The sequence below is a fragment of the Oryctolagus cuniculus genome, chromosome 15 (assembly GCF_964237555.1).
Source record: "Oryctolagus cuniculus chromosome 15, mOryCun1.1, whole genome shotgun sequence".
NCBI lineage: Eukaryota > Metazoa > Chordata > Mammalia > Lagomorpha > Leporidae > Oryctolagus > Oryctolagus cuniculus.
Window position 1 is genome coordinate 87,621,346 of NC_091446.1, and position 19,798 is coordinate 87,641,143.

A 19,798-nucleotide genomic window follows, 5' to 3' on the forward strand; every position below is an offset into this window, starting at 1 on the left:
CTGAAAAGCCCGTGAGAGTATTTCAGGCATGGAAAGCCAAGACACTCTGGCAAAAAGATCTCTGTGAGTGAGATCCCAGTGGAAAGAACAGGTCTTCAAAGAGGGAGGTGCCTTTCTCTGAAGGGAGGAGAGAACCTCCACATTGACTATGACCGTGTCTAAACAAGATAAGAGTCGGAGAACTCAAGGGGCTTCCATAGCCTTGGAAACTCATGACTGGTGCATAGGGAGATTACTGATGCCATAGACAGGAGTGTCAATTTGTAAAGTCAACAACAGGAGTCACTGTGCACTTACTCCTCATGTAGGATCTCTGTCCTTAATGTGCTGTACATTGAGGCTTAATGCTATAACGAGTACTCAAACAGTATATTTCACTTTGTGTTTCTATGGGGGTGCAACCTGTTGAAATCTTTACTTAATGTATACTAAACTGATCTTCTGTAAAAAAAAAAAATTATCAATTCCCAACTTGACTCTCACTGGGATTAAACATGACAATAGGTCTGATCTGATTTCATCATCATTAAAAAAATCATCTATTATTTTTCACTTTATGTTTCTGTGTGGGAGCAAACTGTTGAAATCCTTACTTAAGGTATACTAAGCTGATCTTCTGTATATTAAGATAATTGAAAATGAATCTTGATGTGAATGGAAGGGGAGAGGGAGTGGGAAAGGGGAGGGTTGTGGGTGGGAGGGATGGTATTGGGGGGGGAAGCCATTGTAACCCATGAGTCGTACTTTGGAAATTTATATTCATTAAATAAAAGATAAAAAAAATATGTTTTTTTCAATTTTATGTTTTTGCAAAAATTAAAGAAAAAAAGAAGGGTGAAGAGGGGTGAAGGAGAGAGAGAAGGAACTATGGTTATCTTCTTAGAATTGTGCCTATAAAATACATGAAATCTGTAAATGGTATGCTGAATGTCAAGGATCAAAAAAATTCTAAAGTGCTGCAAATATTATGAAGTGAAAAGCAATATGCTGGCATTATTGTGACAAGGAATAAGTATTTTGTTTGAAACAATACTAATGTGACAGGAGAAAAGAGAAATTACCTAAAAATAGAGCATTCAAATTACATTAAATCTGTATTTGTGGTAGTTATATATTCAAAGACAGCAACAAAATATAAAGGTTGCTGGTGTTTTAAAAACATGGTAATTATCACGAGAAGCAATTGTTAATTTTGTGGAGCAACTAATTTAAAATGAAAAAGCAAGATTACACTTTTTCTGTCCTCCCAGAATTTCACTTTTATAGTAATTATTGTTCATTTTACAAAATATCAATTTACCATGTGATGGGAAAATCTTGGTCCTTTCCTACAGATGGTTTGAAAAGCACTGCTCTAGCAACATGCTAGAATGTACCGTTAAAAATGTATTTACATTATACAGAGTATAAATATTTAATTAATTTAATAATAAGCTCATTCTTAAGCATAGGTTTTCTAATTATACCCATGAGCTTTCTAATTATACTCACATTCCATTTCTCAGAATACAAGTAGATTTGCATATTACTAATTTAACTTTATATTTTCTTACCTGTATTTGCGTACTGTATCAGTCTGGGTTCTTAATGGAGGAATTTGCATATATTTACACATATACTATATATATACTTTATTTAGATGATGGTAGATATTAATCACATGTACAATATGTCTACACAGCAACATCAATAACAGTGTTTGGTCAAACTCAGCACAACAGCCCAACTAAGTTGACTGAGTTGAGTTAATATTTACAATAGGATCCTTATCAATTTTGAATCCAAAACATCTCCTAAAACAAATGTAATCCCCAAAGAAATAACAGTCCTACTTCCATGTCAAATAATACAAAAATACTTAGAACCAAAAATGCACAAACTCCCTAAAAGAGCATGCACATTCCTTGAATAAACAGTCACTCTTCTTGATATCTTGTAACTAAAATTTTTAGGATTTAAAGTTAAAAATACTTAAATACTCTGAGGCAAACTGTTATATGATAACATGATCAAAGGGAGCAGTATTTAAAGCACAGAAATATTTACATAAACACATTCATAACAAAATAATGAAGTAATATTCAATGACTACCACCCTAGGCTCTAGCTCCCACTGCCATGGCTGGAAGCCAGGTGACCCCATGGGCCAACCACCAGTGTCAGCTCCACCCCCCATCCTAATGGGATTTGCTGCTCATACTTTGCTGCCCACCCCCAAGTAAGGTTTTAAGTGGAGCTGTTTCGGAATACATGTCTCTTTCTCTCCATCTCCTAATCTCTCACTCTCTTTCTTGATATCCCTCTTGCACTCTCCTTCTCCCTCTTTTCCTTCTCTGCCCCTTCCATCAGGTCTGTTGGGATTCCCCCAATAAACCCTTTCCCTTAAAACAAAAGAAAACAAAACAAAAAAGAAATCATCATAAAAATCTCAGTTGTGATAGAATTTGTAACTACTGTGTATCACTGCCCATTCCATAATCCTTTTGTCTTATCAGAACCTCAGCTTGTCATTCTCCTTTAGCTCATGAGAAAACATTTGTTTTCAGTTATTGTACAAAACACAGCATTACACTCAATTGCTGCCACCATGTGAGTTAAACCAGTTGAGCAAATCTAAATAATACATTGCAAACCTTATTAAAACTTATCTAAGAATATGAGAGGTAAACTGCACCAAGCTTTAAGACTTTCGTATAAGTAATTATGTTGGGATCCAGTGATCTGAAGTATGCTGGGATCCATTCTTATAAAAAAAAGTCTCCTTTTTGGGATGGACTTCAGTTCCTACCAGGAAAGAAGGCTGACAGTTAGTAGGCTTTCAAGAGGCAGCACAGTTCGCACTCCCTGAACTATTTTACTTGGTAAAAAGATCTTCCAGCTATACAATGAACTCAAACAGGGAAAGAATTTTGTAGTAGTTCTGAGATGCGGGTTATAAAACCACAACTTTTACTATAAAACCAGAAAGAGCCGGTGCCGTGGCTCAATAGGCTAATCCTCCACCTTGCAGTGCCGGCACACCGGGTTCTAGTCCCGGACAGGGCGCTGGATTCTGTCCCGGTTGCCCCTCTTCCAGGCCAGCTCTCTGCTGTGGCCAGGGAGTGCAGTGGAGGATGGCCCAAGTGCTTGGACCCTGCACCCCATGGGAGACCAGGATAAGTACCTGGCTCCTGCCATTGGATCAGCGTGGTGTGCCGGCCACAGCACGCCGGCCACAGCGGCCATTGGAGGGTGAACCAACAGCAAAGGAAGACCTTTCTCTCTGTCTCTCTCTCACTGTCCACTCTGCCTGTCAAAAAAAAAAAAACCAGAAAGATACTCTGGTAGCAGAGATATTCCTGGTGAGAAAATACACTCTTGGGATTTCATGGCTAGCCTTGATAGGATCACAACCCAGAAACCATAGATGTTCTCAAGAAAGAACATATCATCTATAGCAACCAAATATGTACCACTTGAAAACTAGCTCTTGGTGTGATACTGGGTTGCAGTGATGACTGGGTATTTGCCTATGCTGTATCAAGTGACTAATCCATAAGCCGTACTTTGGAAATTTATATTCATTAAATAAAAGTTTAAAAAAAAACACTAAATAAATGAATGATTGAACATCACTATATCCCCTAGTCCAACAAGTACAAAGGAATAAACTGTGAGAAATGTGAGAGCCTAATAAATATGTGGTAGTCTTTTAAAATTAGGAAGAAAAGCAGTCTTTAAAGATTCGTGCAAGAAAAAGATGAAACATAACCTTTTGCTAGACTACATTTACTCCCCAACACACCCATGTCTGGCATGCCTGCCTTGTCTGATGTTCAATAAAGCCAAGTAAAGAAGTAAACCAACCTATGGAGAGGTCCAGCAATTGCCTTGAGCTCCAAGAAAGTACTTTCTAGGTAGTTGGAAGTTCCTGGATGATAACAATATTTTCTTTACTTGGTAGCCTTGGGTTATAGGATATCAGTTTTATCTCCAGAATAGTGAGAGGCTAAGAGCAACCATGTAGGCAGTCAATTCTGTGATATGACCTGCCCCAGATAAAATACTGGACACTAAGGCACAGATGAGCTTCCCTGGTTGGCAGCATACCACGTGAATTGCCACATACGATTTCTGGGGAAATTAGTTTGCCCTCTACCACTCCACTGGGAGAGGAGTGTGATAGACCACAAATGTGAGTACAACAATTTTTAGTAAGTTCTATGAGTCTTGCTGGTATATTATTGAACCTGAGTGTAATCCTGGATATTCCTAAACTTGTAGTTGATGCTAGAAGTGAGGGTAGTCTTGTGGTGCTGAAGTCTACATAAATACACCTAACCCAAGTGGTTTAGAAGAAGGATGAAGTCGATAAATGAACCATTTTGCTTTTCTTCATGTTTCTTGCATGTTAACTATGAGCCTTAGACTCTATGTCTTAAAATATATTCATATTAGGGCCTCTCTCATATCCTTAAAAATCATAAATAAAAATTATAAAAATAGTTTTACCTCCCTCAAAAATGACAATGTTATTAAATGTAAAATGCAAAAAGCACAATTCTGTGCATGAGATGAGAAGTTAGTCAGTGTTCATTATAGTTTTATTATGATGGTTTTCGTGACTGGTTTTCTTCCTTTCTCCTTATCCAAAGAGTTGGAATTACCTGTTTCTCCCCATGACCTTTGTGGCCATGAATTTTAGACATTTGCCAAAATATTTTTTCTTCTTCTGAGACATAGTTAGATCCTATTTCCCAAGTTCCCTTATGACTAACTGTTATATTGTTAGACAAAATTCTAATCAAGGAATATTAGCAAAAGTTCCAGCTTTGAGGCATTAAATAATTATACATGATTTCTTCAGTACTGGCTGACAGGAGAAGAGCCTCTGGGATGATTTTGGGAGCCTATTAGAAAGGCATTACTATAGAAGACTGAATATTTTTAAATGGGCCCAATACACCACCTAACTTCCTAGAATATTCTTGGTCCATTTTATATGGGTGAGAAACAAACTTCCTACATTGAGCTATCACACATTTGAATCTTTTATTTAGTATAACCTGGTTTATCCCAGATAATGCAGGTCTCTGTTCTTATTTTTTCTTCATTGTACCAACTGCAAAATTACTTATTACACTATGGACAGTGTGCCTAATCTATAAGGCATGCTTTCTTCTCAGAACTCTTAAACCTCCTTATTTGATTTATAGTGGTATAAATTTAATTGTTCAACAAACTGCCATGACTCTCCTTCTGCCTTGCTTAGAATACTGAGAGTATTCCTGAATTTATAAAATAGAACTCAAATTCACTAGCAACTGGGCATTCTTTTAGGGATTTACATTTATATTTAATTTCTCTTAATAAAATTCATATATTTTATTCTGTATTTTCCATTTATGATGTTATACTTGCTCTATTCCACTCTTCTTATCTGGGAACAGCTTTATGCTGCTTCTGTACACATCCACCTTGAAATTCCATCCCAAATAGCATATAAAATAACTCTTTCACTGCTTAATAAAAATAACATTTCATCTGTCCTTGGTAGTACTGAGAAATACATATACTTATATACATTTATATAAATAGATTTATTTACATTATAGTAGAGTATAGCAGAGATTCACTCAGATATATATATATATATATATATATATATATATATATATATCTAGATATGACTCCTTGCTCACATTCTCTGAGAGTCCTTGTAAGTGTCATACATGAAAAGGTATCTGGAGTGTTACAGATTGAACAGCACTTATGAAAGAGTGTACTCACACTAGAAGCAAATGATATACACAAAATGAGAACACTACCTTATAAAAATGTTTTGAAACAATAAGAATGATAAGTATGTATCTTATATAAATGTCCTTACAAAATCAAAAAAGAAAAAAAATGTGGATTTCCTCTCCCTGACAAAACTGTCTTGGATGATTTAGAGTTGCAATGTTGAGTGCACTTATTGCTACCCAGTGCCTAAAATGCAGCTAGCATTAATCAAGATGTGCTGTCAGTGTGAGGCTCACAACAGACTGGAAAAATAATTTAAAATTCCTCACCAATAATTTTTATAATAAATTGAAATATATTTTATGTATTTTATTTGGCTGAAGAAAATAGCATTAGAATATCTTTACCTCCTTACTTTTACTTTTTTAATATGACTACCAAGAAATTTATAATTACACCTCACATCTGTTTCTACTGGAATCACCTGCCTGGTGGTAGAACAGACATAGATACCTGTCCCAGACCTTTGAAATTATAGTATATTATTTCTTCCAGCGTCTATAGTAATTTAACTTGAAATCCTCTCTATTTTGGAAACTAAAGGAACAGTGAGGGCCATGGAATCATGGTAGACCAGCCCCACTACTAGCATAGCTGGCTAAGGCCAACACCATCACTGATTTACCATTCTTCTTTCTTGATAAGCCTGACTTAATTTTTTTAAATAGGATCGGGGTGAAGAAATATATGGGCAGAACTTTTGGAAATGACACTCAAATCTGATTAAAAGGGAGGACCTAAAGCTTGAAAGAAGGCATAGATCTCCTAGGGCTTACATATGTGTACATGCACATACACACGCACATACCTGCTCCTCCTAGCTTTTCATTTATGGTTTCTCAAGATAAAATGATCTCCCTTTCTTTACACAGTTTGTATTATATTTAAGGTACCAAATTCGATGTATTTCATATATACAGATTTAGGAATTAGCGATGTTTCTCACTGTGTTTCTCAAGTTTTTAAGATAATGAATTTTGAATAGCAGTATTATGGAGAATCAAAGCAAACAGTGAGAGGCCAGCACTGTGACCAAGCAGGTTAAGCTACTGCTTAACTGGCATCTGTTGTTGGACTGCTAGAGTCCCAGCTTATCTGCTTCCAACACAGCTCCCAGTAATAGGCTTGGGAAAGAAAAAAGGATTGTTCAAGGTTAAGCACCTGCCACCCATGTGGGAGACTCAGAGTTCCTGGTTCAAGATGTACTATCAATGTGAGGCTCACAACAGACTGGAAATAAATGATAAATGAATTTAATGAGTTTGTGGGAAAGAGCAATGATTTAAAAATCCATTAGATTACCAAGTACCAGAAAGAAAGAAATAGACAATATTAAAAGTCAATAGGCAGAGTGGACAACAAATATTGACAAGAGAAAAGAGAAACTGTCCAATCAGGCATGGTGCCGTCCACGCTGCGTCAGCACGCGGGGCCTTGACGTCACAATCGTCTTAGCCTTCCGGTGGAGTGAGGTTTGGGGAGGCAGCTCAGCTGCCGTGAGTCTGCCAAGTGAAGTCGGGCTCTGCCTCTCTCCACCTTCGCTCGCCGGGCACGCTGGGTACCTAGAGAGCCGGAAACCGCGCCACGGTGAGTGTGTGGGCCTGGGGGTCCCGAGTCGGGAAAACGGACGCGGGCCCGGCACCGTGGACTCCATATTGGCGCTGGCACAGGGCTTCCCTCGGTCTCCCAGACCCCTGGGTTGAGGGCTCTGCCGGCACCAGGACCCCCGACGTCGTGCCCCTTCTCTGCTCCCGGGGACTTCTGGGCCCCGGAGCCATAGCGGGCAGCTGTGTGGCGGCAGCTCCGCGTCTCCCTGATTGTGCAGCGGGGTCTGGGTGGTCACTAGGGAGAACGCGGGCTCTGTGTATGCGATTATATTTAGGCGCTGTGGGTTTCTCCTCCCTTCCCAACACGGACCTGGTTCCCCCGAGATTTCTAAATATGTCGCCGCAGGGTCTTTTACAGGGCGCTGGCCTCTTCACGTAACTGTTTCTGGGATGTCTCCGTTTTCTGTTTGCAGTAAAACAGTAACATAGATTGAGTAAGGTAGAAACAGAAGTTTTATTTGGCTCAGAGTTTTTACCGAGGTTTTAGAAGGGCAGGAGGCCCCTGTAATTTGGTACTGGGGTATCATCTTAGCCCTTACACTTCCTCCTAACAGATGCCATCTATATTTGCACTTTCAAGATACAAATTTGGCTACTTAAATTTGTGTGTGTTTTAAAAACGATTTCTGTTCCATTAAAGCCTTCCCAATCTCGAAGATATGTCTAGTTTACTAAGTTATTTTGGATTTACATTTTGATATAGAAGTTTTGTTTTGGTTGTTTTAATTTTTTCAAGAATGTCAGAGTATGATTGACACAATTTGTGCATATTTAAGGTGTGTACCCTGATGTTTTGCTATGTGAGGGGATTTTAAAAAGTTATGGGCAATTCACATTATCTTTTGATTACATTTTTTCATACACTTTCTGGAATCCTTTTGTATATGTATATTATGAAATGATTAGGACAATCTAACATATCCATCACTTTACACCCCTATGTTATTAAAGAATATGTAAGATATTAGCAAGTTTTGAGTGTGTGATACCATAATCATCTAGTTACTGTGTTGAATATTAAGGTCTTGGGGCGTTAATTTATCTCACAGCTGCAAATGTGTGTTCAGCAAATATTTTCCCATGTCCTCACTCTCAGCCCATGATAACCACCATTCTGTCCTGTGATTAAGTGTGACTTTCCTAGATGACATATATGAGTGAGACTGTATGGCATTTATTTTTCTGTGCATTATTTCAAATAGTCTAATATCCACATTCATATTTTTGGATCCACGTTCTGACAAAATGGAAGAATTTCCTTTTTAAGGTTGGCTGTGATTTCTGTGTATATGTGTGTGTGTGTGTGTGTGTGTGTGTCACATTTTCTTTATTGATCTGTTGATAATGGGGTTGTTTCCATATCTTTTTCTTGTAGATAATACTGCCTTTAATGTGGAGATCTGTGTGTATTTGAGATACTGATTTGATTTCCTTTGTATACATATGCAGTAGTGGGATTGCTTTGTCACTATGTTCTGTTTAATCTTGATTGAAGACCTACACAGTGTTTTCTATATAGGATGTACCAATTTACTTTCTCACCAACAGTTTTTATATTCCATTATTTCCTCCATGGTTCAATGTTAGCTTTTCACTTTTGGATAATAATCATTTTAACATATATGAGATGATAACCATTGTGGTCTTGATTAGCACTGTAGTCTTCATTAGCAGTTTTTGAGCCCCCTTTCAGTTATCTGTAGGCTACTTGTATATATTCAATGGAAAACTGATCAATCCTTTGTGGGATTTTTATTGCAATATTTGCTTTTGAGTTGTCTGTGTTCAAACTCAGGCTTTCCAATACTTTCTTCCATTCCTTGCTTTATCTGTTCTGTTTTTCCTGTCGTATGCAGAATATTTCTTAGATTTTTTGCATTCTTTGCTTTTTCACTTGTGCTTTTAGTGTCATACCTAAACAATCATTGTTGAGAATAATATCAATGAATCTGCTTCCATTTGTAATGGGTTTTATATTCTCAGACCTTTTATGTAAGCCTTCAATTCATTTTGAGTTGACTTTCATGCCTGGTGTAATATAAAGATATTATATTTCAGTTTTTGGCATGTAGATGTCCAATTTTCCTCTGCTTCAGATGTGGTCACTAAATAGTGTATAGCCACTTGGTAACTGTGGTGTTACTTGCTGGTCCCAACATCCCCAAAGATGTGCCTCTAACTGGGCAGGATCCATGCAGAAACTGTCACAGTGCATTTTATCCCTAATCTGCCTTGTCTCCCACACCCATTTGCTGTGCTCTGCTGCTCTTCTCTGTCTAGACCTCAGATGTGAGCATGCACAGAGAGAGACATGTGAAGCGGTGTGCAATGTTGGGGAGAAGTAGAAACTATGTAGTGAAGGGGCTGGGCCCAGAAGGCTCTGTCTCCTTTCTCTGAAAGCCTTGGATATACGGAGGCACTTCCAAAATTCATCGAGGGATCGACATTTGGCACCTGTTACAACCCTGCTTAGTAGTCCACATCCCATATTGGTGTGCCTAGGTTACAGTCACAACTCTCAATTCCAGCTTTCTGCCAATACTCACTTTTGGAAGGAGTGATGGCTGAAGTATGTGGGTCCCTGTAACCACATGGAAGACTCATATCATCTGGGAAGCAGAACTGATGGGGTCCTCCATGCAGAGTGGATGTACATAAGGTGTTCCTTTGCTGCAGTGTGTGTTGGTGATGTGGAAAATAACACACTCCATCACGAACTTCCTTATGTCAAACAATGATGCACAACTGAGAAAAGGAGGCCACTAAGGTATTTAGGCATTTTTCAGTTATTCTGTGTGGCTGCCATCCCCACAGGGAAGGAGCACAACTGGAATAATCCCACTCTGACCACATGGATGCAGGAGGTTTATTTAAATTTTGAAAATTAATTTTATTCACTTTAAAGGCACAGAGATCTCTCAACCACTGTTCTCTCTCCAGATATTCACAGCACCTGGGATTGAACCAGGTTGTGATGTGAAAACATCAGGTTTTATGAAGTGAAGATCCCAGAACTCAGTATGGGTGGCACAGACCCAAGTATTTGAGCTATTATCTGCTGCCTTCTAGGGTGTACTTTAGTAGGAAGCTGGATTGGAAGTGGAGTGAGACTCAAACCCACACACCCTAATATAGGATGTGGGTCTTGAAAGAGCCGTATTACATGCTGTTCCCCAATGCTCACCCCTCTATTATTTTAAGAGGACTCCTACAGCAGTCCAGATCAACTCTCCTGGCCCTGATGGTTATAGTCCCTGAAGTTTAGCTGTGCAGACCCTCAACACCCTAGAAAATACCCAAGCATAATCACCCAATGGAGTGTTTACCGCAGCAGCTTCCTGCTGTGCTTGTCACTCAGAACTGTGCAGCTAGAGGTGTGCCATCAAGTGCTGTTTTCTTTGACATCTCTTCATCCATTTTCCACATTGCTGGTACCACACCTGGCCATCCTCATCAAAGTGATCACTGCTGGATGCCATGCCAAAGGGAGATCCCAAGTTGTCTCATTTCAGGTAAACCTCATGTGTTGTTTTAGATACTCCTTGGCACTTATGTGACTCATCCTCCCAGTCAGTCTCCATAGCAGGTCCCTTGGCACAGTAGTTCATGCGTTCCACAGACACCTCTCTGGGTGACAGTCACCTGTTTACTGGGCTCATAGCCTAAATAATTGTGACCTCTTGGGCACTGAATTAGGTATTCATCAGTGTGATGAACTAGCCCTGCTGGGTCATTGGCAAAAAGGACAAGCCCTTAGTATACCTGCATGGTCAACATATTAAGGCAGGACTCTTCTTTTACCATGAACCCTGGTATTGTTCCTCCCCACTTCTCTTACCATTTCTGATCCTTGGTTGGCATGGACACTCTGGAATATCTCTTCTCCACCAAGCCTAGTGCTTGTACAGGTGGGGTATGCTGACGAGGAGCCTGCACATTTCCTCAAGCCCCTCTGCAGCATCAACACTCAAGCAGGCCATAGTAGAAGTTGCTTCAGTTAATCACCACATATTGGAAGCCTGTGTTCTGAAATTTGTGTCTGTAACTTACCAGTCTTGCCCCTTTTCAAGGCTGGAGAAAGAGGCATACTTCTGATTACCACAACCTAAGCAAAGTCCTACCTCCTTTTACCAGTCATTGTCAGTATCTTCTAAGATGCGCAGATGCCTCTGCCTTAACTTTGCATTATTGATGAGGAAACAATATCTTTTTTGGTGTCTGTGACAGGTTTCATTCACTTTTATATTTGAAGCCAATGATACAAATGAAGCTTCTGAAGCATAACTCAGTAGTCCACCACTGGTTCATTGTCTGTGTTGATAGTATCTGTCTGCCCTCTAACTACTATGTGCCATCCATTCGTGACACTGTCTGGTTGACTTCCTTCTGAAAGTTAACCAAGGGGCCAGTGCTGTGGCACAGCAGCTAAAGCCACTGCCTGCAGTGCTGGCATCCCATATACGTGCCAGTTCAAGTCCCAGCTGCTCCATATCCAATCCAGCTCTCTGCTATGGCCTGAGAAAGCAGTACAAGATGGCCCAAGTCCTTGGGCCCCTGCATCTGCATGGGAGACCCTGAAGAAACTCCTGACTCCTGGCTTTGGATTTGCTTTGGACTGTTGCAGCCAATTAAGGAGTGAACCAGCAGATGGAAGCTCCCCCCATCCTTCTGCTTCTCCTTCTCTGTATAACTTTGACTTTTAAATAAATAAATAAATCTTATTTAAAAAGTAAAGTTAACCAAGAGGAATGTGCACAATTAGGCCTCACATTTGCAGTTGAACTCTTGGCCTTATCAGAGTGGTTATACTATATAGATGCCACAGCAATGTGAAATTTCAGTCTATTGTCTGTCTTGCCTTGTACCATATTGTAGAACCTTCTCTCCCTCCCCTGTGTATTGGCTTTCTTCTCCTCTCCCTCTTCATTTCAGAGAAAATGAATAATAATGGAATCTTTGGAGACAGACTTAAGAAGCAAAACATTGGCCTTATTACCAACTCACTGTATGAATTATATAAGTTATTTAAACTTTACACTTTCTAAGGTCATTTTTCACATCTGTAAAATGGCCATAATAGAATTATTTATTTCATTAAGCTTTTTATGAGAATACTCTAATAAAAGGTGTGCTGTGGCTTGCAGCCAACATGACTTCTTCCTTATTTTGCCATCTGTCAGTAGTGTTAGCTCTTGATGGTCTTCCTCAGATATTATCTCCCATGTCAGCCATGGTTCTGTTCTTCTGATGGATACTATGCCCAACAACTGTTTGGTGTTCAAAGTCTTACCTTTATCTCAAATTGGGCTTTTTCTGAATGGGCATTGGAACCTCAGATCATCTTGTGAGATCAATGGAGGCTTCTGTTGTGATTGCAATGTGGCTCAACTTCTAATTTGCTGATTCTGCTTTCCACTCCAGCCAGCCTTTTCCAATAAGTCTCCTGAAAATTGCTGTGTCAGAGTCTTTCTCATCCATGGAAAGATGTTTTTAACCATACTAGCTGCCCAATAGATTGTTGTTGTTATTCCTTTATTTATGTATTTGAAATGCAGAGAAGTGGGGAGAGCAGGAGGGGAAGGAGGGAGGGAGAGGCTGGAGCTGCACTAATCTGAAGCAATGGCCAGTGCAAGGCCAGGCTGAAGCCAGGAGCCAGGAACTTCATTTGGGTCTCCCATGTGAGCGCAGAGGCCCAAGCACTTGAGTTATCATCTGCTGCTTTATCAGGAGCATTAGAAGTGAGGTAGATCAGAAATGGAGCATCCAAGACTCAAACCAGCACCCATATCAGATGCCTGCACTGCATATGGCAGCTTTTTTTTTTTTTTTTTGACAGGCAGAGTGGACAGTGAGAGAGAGAGACAGAGAGAAAGGTCTTCCTTTGCCGTTGGTTCACCCTCCAATGGCCGCCACAGCCGGCGCGCTGCGGCCGGCGCACCGCGCTGATCTGATGGCAGGAGCCAGGAGCCAGGTGCTTTTCCTGGTCTCCCATGGGGTGCAGGGCCCAAGCACCTGGGCCATCCTCCACTGCACTCCCTGGCCACAGCAGAGAGCTGGCCTGGAAGAGGGGCAACCGGGACAGAATCCAGCGCCCCGACCAGGACTAGAACCCGGTGTGCTGGCGTCGCTAGGCGGAGGATTAGCCTAGTGAGCCACGGCGCCGGCTTTTTTTTTTTTTTTTTTTTTTTGGACAGGCAGAGTGGACAGTGAGAGAGACAGAGAGAAAGGATGCATATGGCAGCTTAACATGCTGTACCACAGTGTCAGCCACTGTTGTAACTCTTTAGAGAATAAAATAACTGATTTCAAGAGATTTTCTAACACATTCCCCACATACTCACAAACACAAGCACACACACACACACACAGAGAATTCAAATCTATAGTTGAATCATGAGCCGAGGGAATAAAAGTATTCCAAATTCTAAGTAAGAAAAATGATTAGATTTGACTTTTTAAATGCTATTTTTAAAGTGTGTTCTAATTAGCCTACTCCAGTGAAAACAGAACCTTGTTATTTAATGATTGATTCTTATCTGATTCTCTTAGATATAATTTAAAAATATTTTATTTGAAATTCAGAGTAACACAGAGACTAATCTTGATATGTAATGATTGAATCTTATCTGATATTCTTAAATATTATAATTTAAATAAATTATTTTATTTGAAATTCAGACTAATACAGAGAGAGGAGGAGAGTTAGAGAGAAGGAGACAAAGAAGGAGAGACAGAGAGAGGTCTTCCATCCACTGGTTCACTCACCAATTGGCTGCAATGGCTGGAGCTGTGCCAGTCTGAAGCCAGTTGCCAGGAGCTTTCTCCAGGTCTTCCCTGTCAGTTCAGGGTCCCAAGGACTTGGGCCATGGACCATCCTCCACTGCTTTCCCAGGCCATAGTAGAGAGCTGGATCAGAAGTGGAGCAGTCAGGACTAGAACCAGTTCCCATATGGGATGACAGCACTGCAACTGGCTGCTTTACCCATTATGCCACAGTGCTAGCCCCAGGATACTATGCTTTTTAAAAAAATATTTGCTCTATGGCTTTCTTTTTAAAAAAATTTATTTATTTGAGTGGCAGATTTACAGAGAGGCAGAGATAGAGAGACAGAAATAATCTGATTCACTCACCAAATTGCTGCAACATGTGGAGGAACTTCTTCTGAATCTCCCACATGGTTACAGAGGCCCACAGGGTCCCAAGCACTTAGGCCATCCTCCACTGCCATCTCAGAACAACATTAGAGAATCAGAAAAGGAGCAGCAGCCAGTACTTGAACTGGTGCTGATGTGGGATGCTGGCACCACAGGTGGAAGCTTAACATCCTACCTCAAAACCCTGACCCCAACCAGCCTATTTTTACAGGTTAAACAAAAAAATAATTTTCAGACTGCATTGATTTGCAAGAATGTGGTAAAGTAATTCTGTGGCATTAGGGTTAGATGTTTAATATTTTGGTAAATTTTCCTGGAGAGAGTGCATGTCTTCTAACTTTGTATTAGGAAGGAAAGCAAGTTGAGGGTGACAACCATAATATTATGTAATGAGTAGAAGACAACTTTTCTGTTTGGTTCACCCTTTTGAACAGCCTGACGTGGAATAGAAACTGCTAAAATATTTGTTGAATGAGTAGAAATATCCAAGGAACCTGGAAGATATGAGAAAGCCCATAGCCCATATTTTTTTTTTAAGTGATTTACTGTATACCCAGCTTTGGCTGCAAGCTGTGGGAGCCAGTTCTGTGTCTACGAATACTGATAGCAGCAGCAATTTATTGTGTTTCCTGTAATCCAAGCATCCCTCACACATTTGTTTTTCATCCTTGCTGCTACTGTGTGAGTTGGACACTGGGGTTTTATTTCATCTATAAGGAAACTGAGGCCAAAAGAGGCCAAGCAGCTGGACAGTATACAATAAGGTATACCCTTAACTCCTGTGCTATAAAGCCTGCTTGTCTCATAAAGCGTGCTTTCTTCTGGGAAGTAAACATAATTAGGACAATTACAAGTTAGCAAATTAGGGGATAATTGTGGTGTATGCCTCATTTGCTATGTATTTGTATGCTACCAGCATTTCATAAGGTGTGGGGTTTTGCCTGGGTTAAGTCTGTATGGTCTGGAGTTAGATGCCTGGATTGGACTCATTCCTGTGTGTAAACCTGGACATGTAGCCATGCATTTAAACATTTATTACAATTTCTTATAAAGTGTGGATGATAAAGGCACCAGCCTCCTTGTTGTGAGGGATATATAACTTGTGTAAAATAATTCAGTGTGTGGTATGCATTGCATCTCATCAGGTTAAGCTGAAGCTTGGGATGCTCACATCCCATATTGGAGTGCTGGTTTGAGTGCCAGCAACCACCATCCAGCTAGCAACTGATGTACTTGGGAAAGCAGTAGAGGATGGCCCAAGGGCTTGAGTCCTGCCACACCTGTGAGAGGCTTGGACTGAGTTCCTGGCTCTTGATTTGGCCTGATTCAGTCTTAAAGGTGGGCATTTAAGGATAGAACCAGTGGTTGGATGGTCTCTCCCACTATTCTCCCTCCTCATCCTCTCCCCCATCTCTCTTTACTGCCTTCTTTATCTTTTATTTTGCCTTTTAAATAAATAAAAACAAAATGATTCAGTGTCTGACAAACTGTGGTTCTCATACAATGTAAGGCTCACAAAGCCACTGATTTGTATCAGTTTTGTTCATCTATCCTACACATCTCAAATGGTGCTTTAAAATAGGTCAGCAGTAAGGGTGAATGAATGGGTATATTTTAATATGTAAATATCTAGGTCCAGTCACATTAGAAAGATCCTCATTCTATTTTTCCATGTTAAGCAAGATTGGGATGGACTGAATATGGGGCAACATAAACCCAGATGCAGAGGGGAACCAGAAGGAATGGAGAAACTTTTGCAAAGTGAATCATTGGAAAGTATTCTGGCTAAATAGCTCATTTACATGTTTTCTCACTAGTTTTAGGATGACTATACTCTGTATATCTTGGTGATCACAATATAATGTGACACAAGTGTTGTGGCAATAGGATTCCATTTTAATATTGATCTTACAAAGCTGTTTTACAGTTTCTTAGACTTAACACTGAATTCCACCTCACTTGCAATTTTCACTAGAGTTGATATGGAAGATTTCCATACCTCTCAAGAAAGAGTAACACTGACATGGGAGGCCAGGTACATCACTCAAATCATCCCAATCATATTTCTCAATGCTTGATCTAATCAGAAAACTGTGCTTAGCTTTTTGGTAAAGTTCATTCATAAACTCAGAAGTAATTTATTGAAAATATATGTGTCTGCCCATGGCTGTAGTGTAACAAGTTTAGTCTATGAATTCAGTCCTGTACTTTAGGAGTTTGTAGGTTTATTGAATGAAGTAAGGGGCATAATGTATTTTTATTTAAAATGTGTGATGGCTTTTGTACTTAAAATATGTTCTAGGTCGTTCATGTTAGTTAATTGACATTAATTCTTACTTTGTACCCTTGGAATTGCATTATGGAATATTTTCCTTTCATATTTCTTTTTTTTTTTTTGACAGGCAGAGTAGACAGTGAGAGAGAGAGAGACAGAGAGAAAGGTCTTCCTTTTGCCGTTGGTTCACCCTCCAATGGCCGCCGCAGCCGGCGCGCTGCGGCCGGCGCACCGCGCTGATCCGATGGCAGGAGCCAGGAGCCAGGTGCTTTTCCTGGTCTCCCATGGGGTGCAGGGCCCAAGCACCTGGGCCATCCTCCACTGCACTCCCCAAGCACTTGGGCCATCCTCCACTGCACTCCCTGGCCACAGCAGAGAGCTGGCCTGGAAGAGGGGCAACCAGTACAGAATCTGGTGCCCCGACCGGGACTAGAACCAGGTGTGCCGGCACTGCTAGGTGAAGAATTAGCCTATTGAGCCAAGGTGCTGGCCTTCCTTTCATATTTCAAAGTAAATTTCACAATTCTCAAAGATAGTTTTGTGATTCTGGTCATTGCTTACAACATGTTGCTGCAAAAATAATAGAATGGTTGCAATTTCATGGTTTTATTGACTGTGGGCTTGGGAGATTCCAAAAGGGAGGGAAAGAATAAGTTGAAACTCTACTGATGTTTCTTTTCATGGGAGCATTGCACAGCATAAAACCACTGCCCCCCAAGCCTTCTTCCACCACACACCTCATTCTACCAGTCTTTTTTTCACATGTTCTATGATTCCATTTATACTGAAAAGGCAAATATATATGGAGAGATAGCAGTTTCTGACTTACATGGGTCTGCTGGGTAAAATTGGAGAAAGACTTCAGAAATGCTTGTAAGAACTTTTGGAGTGATGGGAATTTCCTAAAGCTGGATTGTGGTGATGGTTTCCACCTGTCTACATTTACTAAAAGTCATGGAACAGTACTGTTAGAGTGCATGGTTGTTTTATGTATATGATATATACAAACTGCTTTATCTTTCTAAAAATTAAAAAAGTGTATGCATGGTCTTTTTACCTTTAACAGAAGAGAGAATAATCAATGTTTTAATTTTATCAAGACAAGTAGTACAACATTTCAAATCATATTATATAATATATGTAACAATAATATCTAACAATAACTAACAATACTAGATATGTACTGTCTACATGATAATTTGCTTGATCCAACCTGCCTATGAAGTAAGTACAATAATTGTCTTCATTTTACAGATGAAGGGCACTCATCATGGTTTTATATTTTGCCTAAAGTAATACAAATTGTAGTTGGTATAGGTAGAATTTGAATCCTAACAACCTCTGGGGTCTGGCTGGCAATATCTGATAGTATGATACCATGGATATGCCATGCATTCTTCTACCCCAGAGCTTTTGACTATCCTGTTTCCTTTAGAAGAACACACTTACATTCCTCTCTTCCTGTGATAACTTTTACTCATTTTGAAGTGGAGTATAACTGTGTTTTCTGGAGTATTTTTTTACCCTCTTGTTATAGGACAGCTTCTCTCATTATTCAGTGCCCTTGCAACTGAACTCTGTCTTTCCAACCAAGCATCCCATATGTTCACACCATCATGTGCTTATTGACTGCCCATCTGGAAGGCATAACAATAGCAGTCTTACTCCTCACTCATGACCAGCACCATGCCTAGTATCAAATACTTACTGTTTACCCAGCACTATCTTATTTGCACTTGTGTCAAGCAGGAGTTAGTGAACAAGTAAGTTTAACGCTGGTTGTTAAATGCCATCTTTGGATCCCTTATTTGTACCAAACCCTTAAATGTAATTTTCTACAATAAAAATCAATTCAAATAGAAAAATAACATATAGCACTTTTAGTTGAGATGTGCAGTATAACTATATAACTTTCTTAATTTGGAACGGGTCTATATATTCATGAATTATTAGAAAAGGGTATTATCTTGCATACTCAGAAGAATGAAAAGCTGTAATCAGAAATGCCTGCCTTTCCCAGAATTTTATTTATTTTTTGAATTATGAAGTAAGTAAATTTTATTGCAGTAACTATATGTGGATATGTAATAAACATATACACACAAACACACATGTGCATTCATACACAAACACACACATGCACAAACATATACAGAGACATACACATACATACAGTAAAAATGTACACACATTACAGCTTCATCCTTAGAGAATTCCTGGGCTATGGCTTGAGAATTTGCACTTCTTAATTTTTTTAAGATATATTTATTGGAAAGAGTTGGAGATACAGAGAGAGATATATTGCATCCACTGGCTCACTCCCTGAATGGCTGCAACATTCAGAACTGGATGGATCCAAAGCCAGGAGCCAGGGGCATCTTTCAGGTCCCCCACACAGGTGCAGGGGACCAAGCACCTGGAACATCCTCAACTGCCTTTCCAGGCCATAGCAAAGAGCTCAACTGGAAGAGTGGCCAGGACACAAACCAGTGCCCAAATGGGATGCAAGTACTGCAGGCTGAGGCCCAGCATACTACACCATAGCATCAGCCCCTGACACACAGATTTTTACACATATTTATATCTATCACATGCACAAATGAGACTATACAGATTCATTCCTGTGATTTTAAATGAAGAGCTAACACGTGTATTTACTAAGTAATCTTATATTTAACACTCTGCTGAGTGCTTACATTTCTAGCAATTTAATAAATTAGATAATCTGAAAAAGTTTTAATTACAATTCATTTAGCACATTGGAGTTAAATACATTAAATATCCTTTTAAAGGCATTGCTGAGTTTAAAAGGTTTCTCTGGAGTAAGAGAAAAGGAGTGAGGGCATTTGGAGCACCAGGTAAGCTGCCTTTGGGGGCACTTGCATCCCGTATCTGAGTGCCTGACTTTGAGTCCTAGCTCTGTTAATGTGCACCCTGGGAGGAAAAGGTGATAGCTCAAGTACCTGGGTCCCTGTCA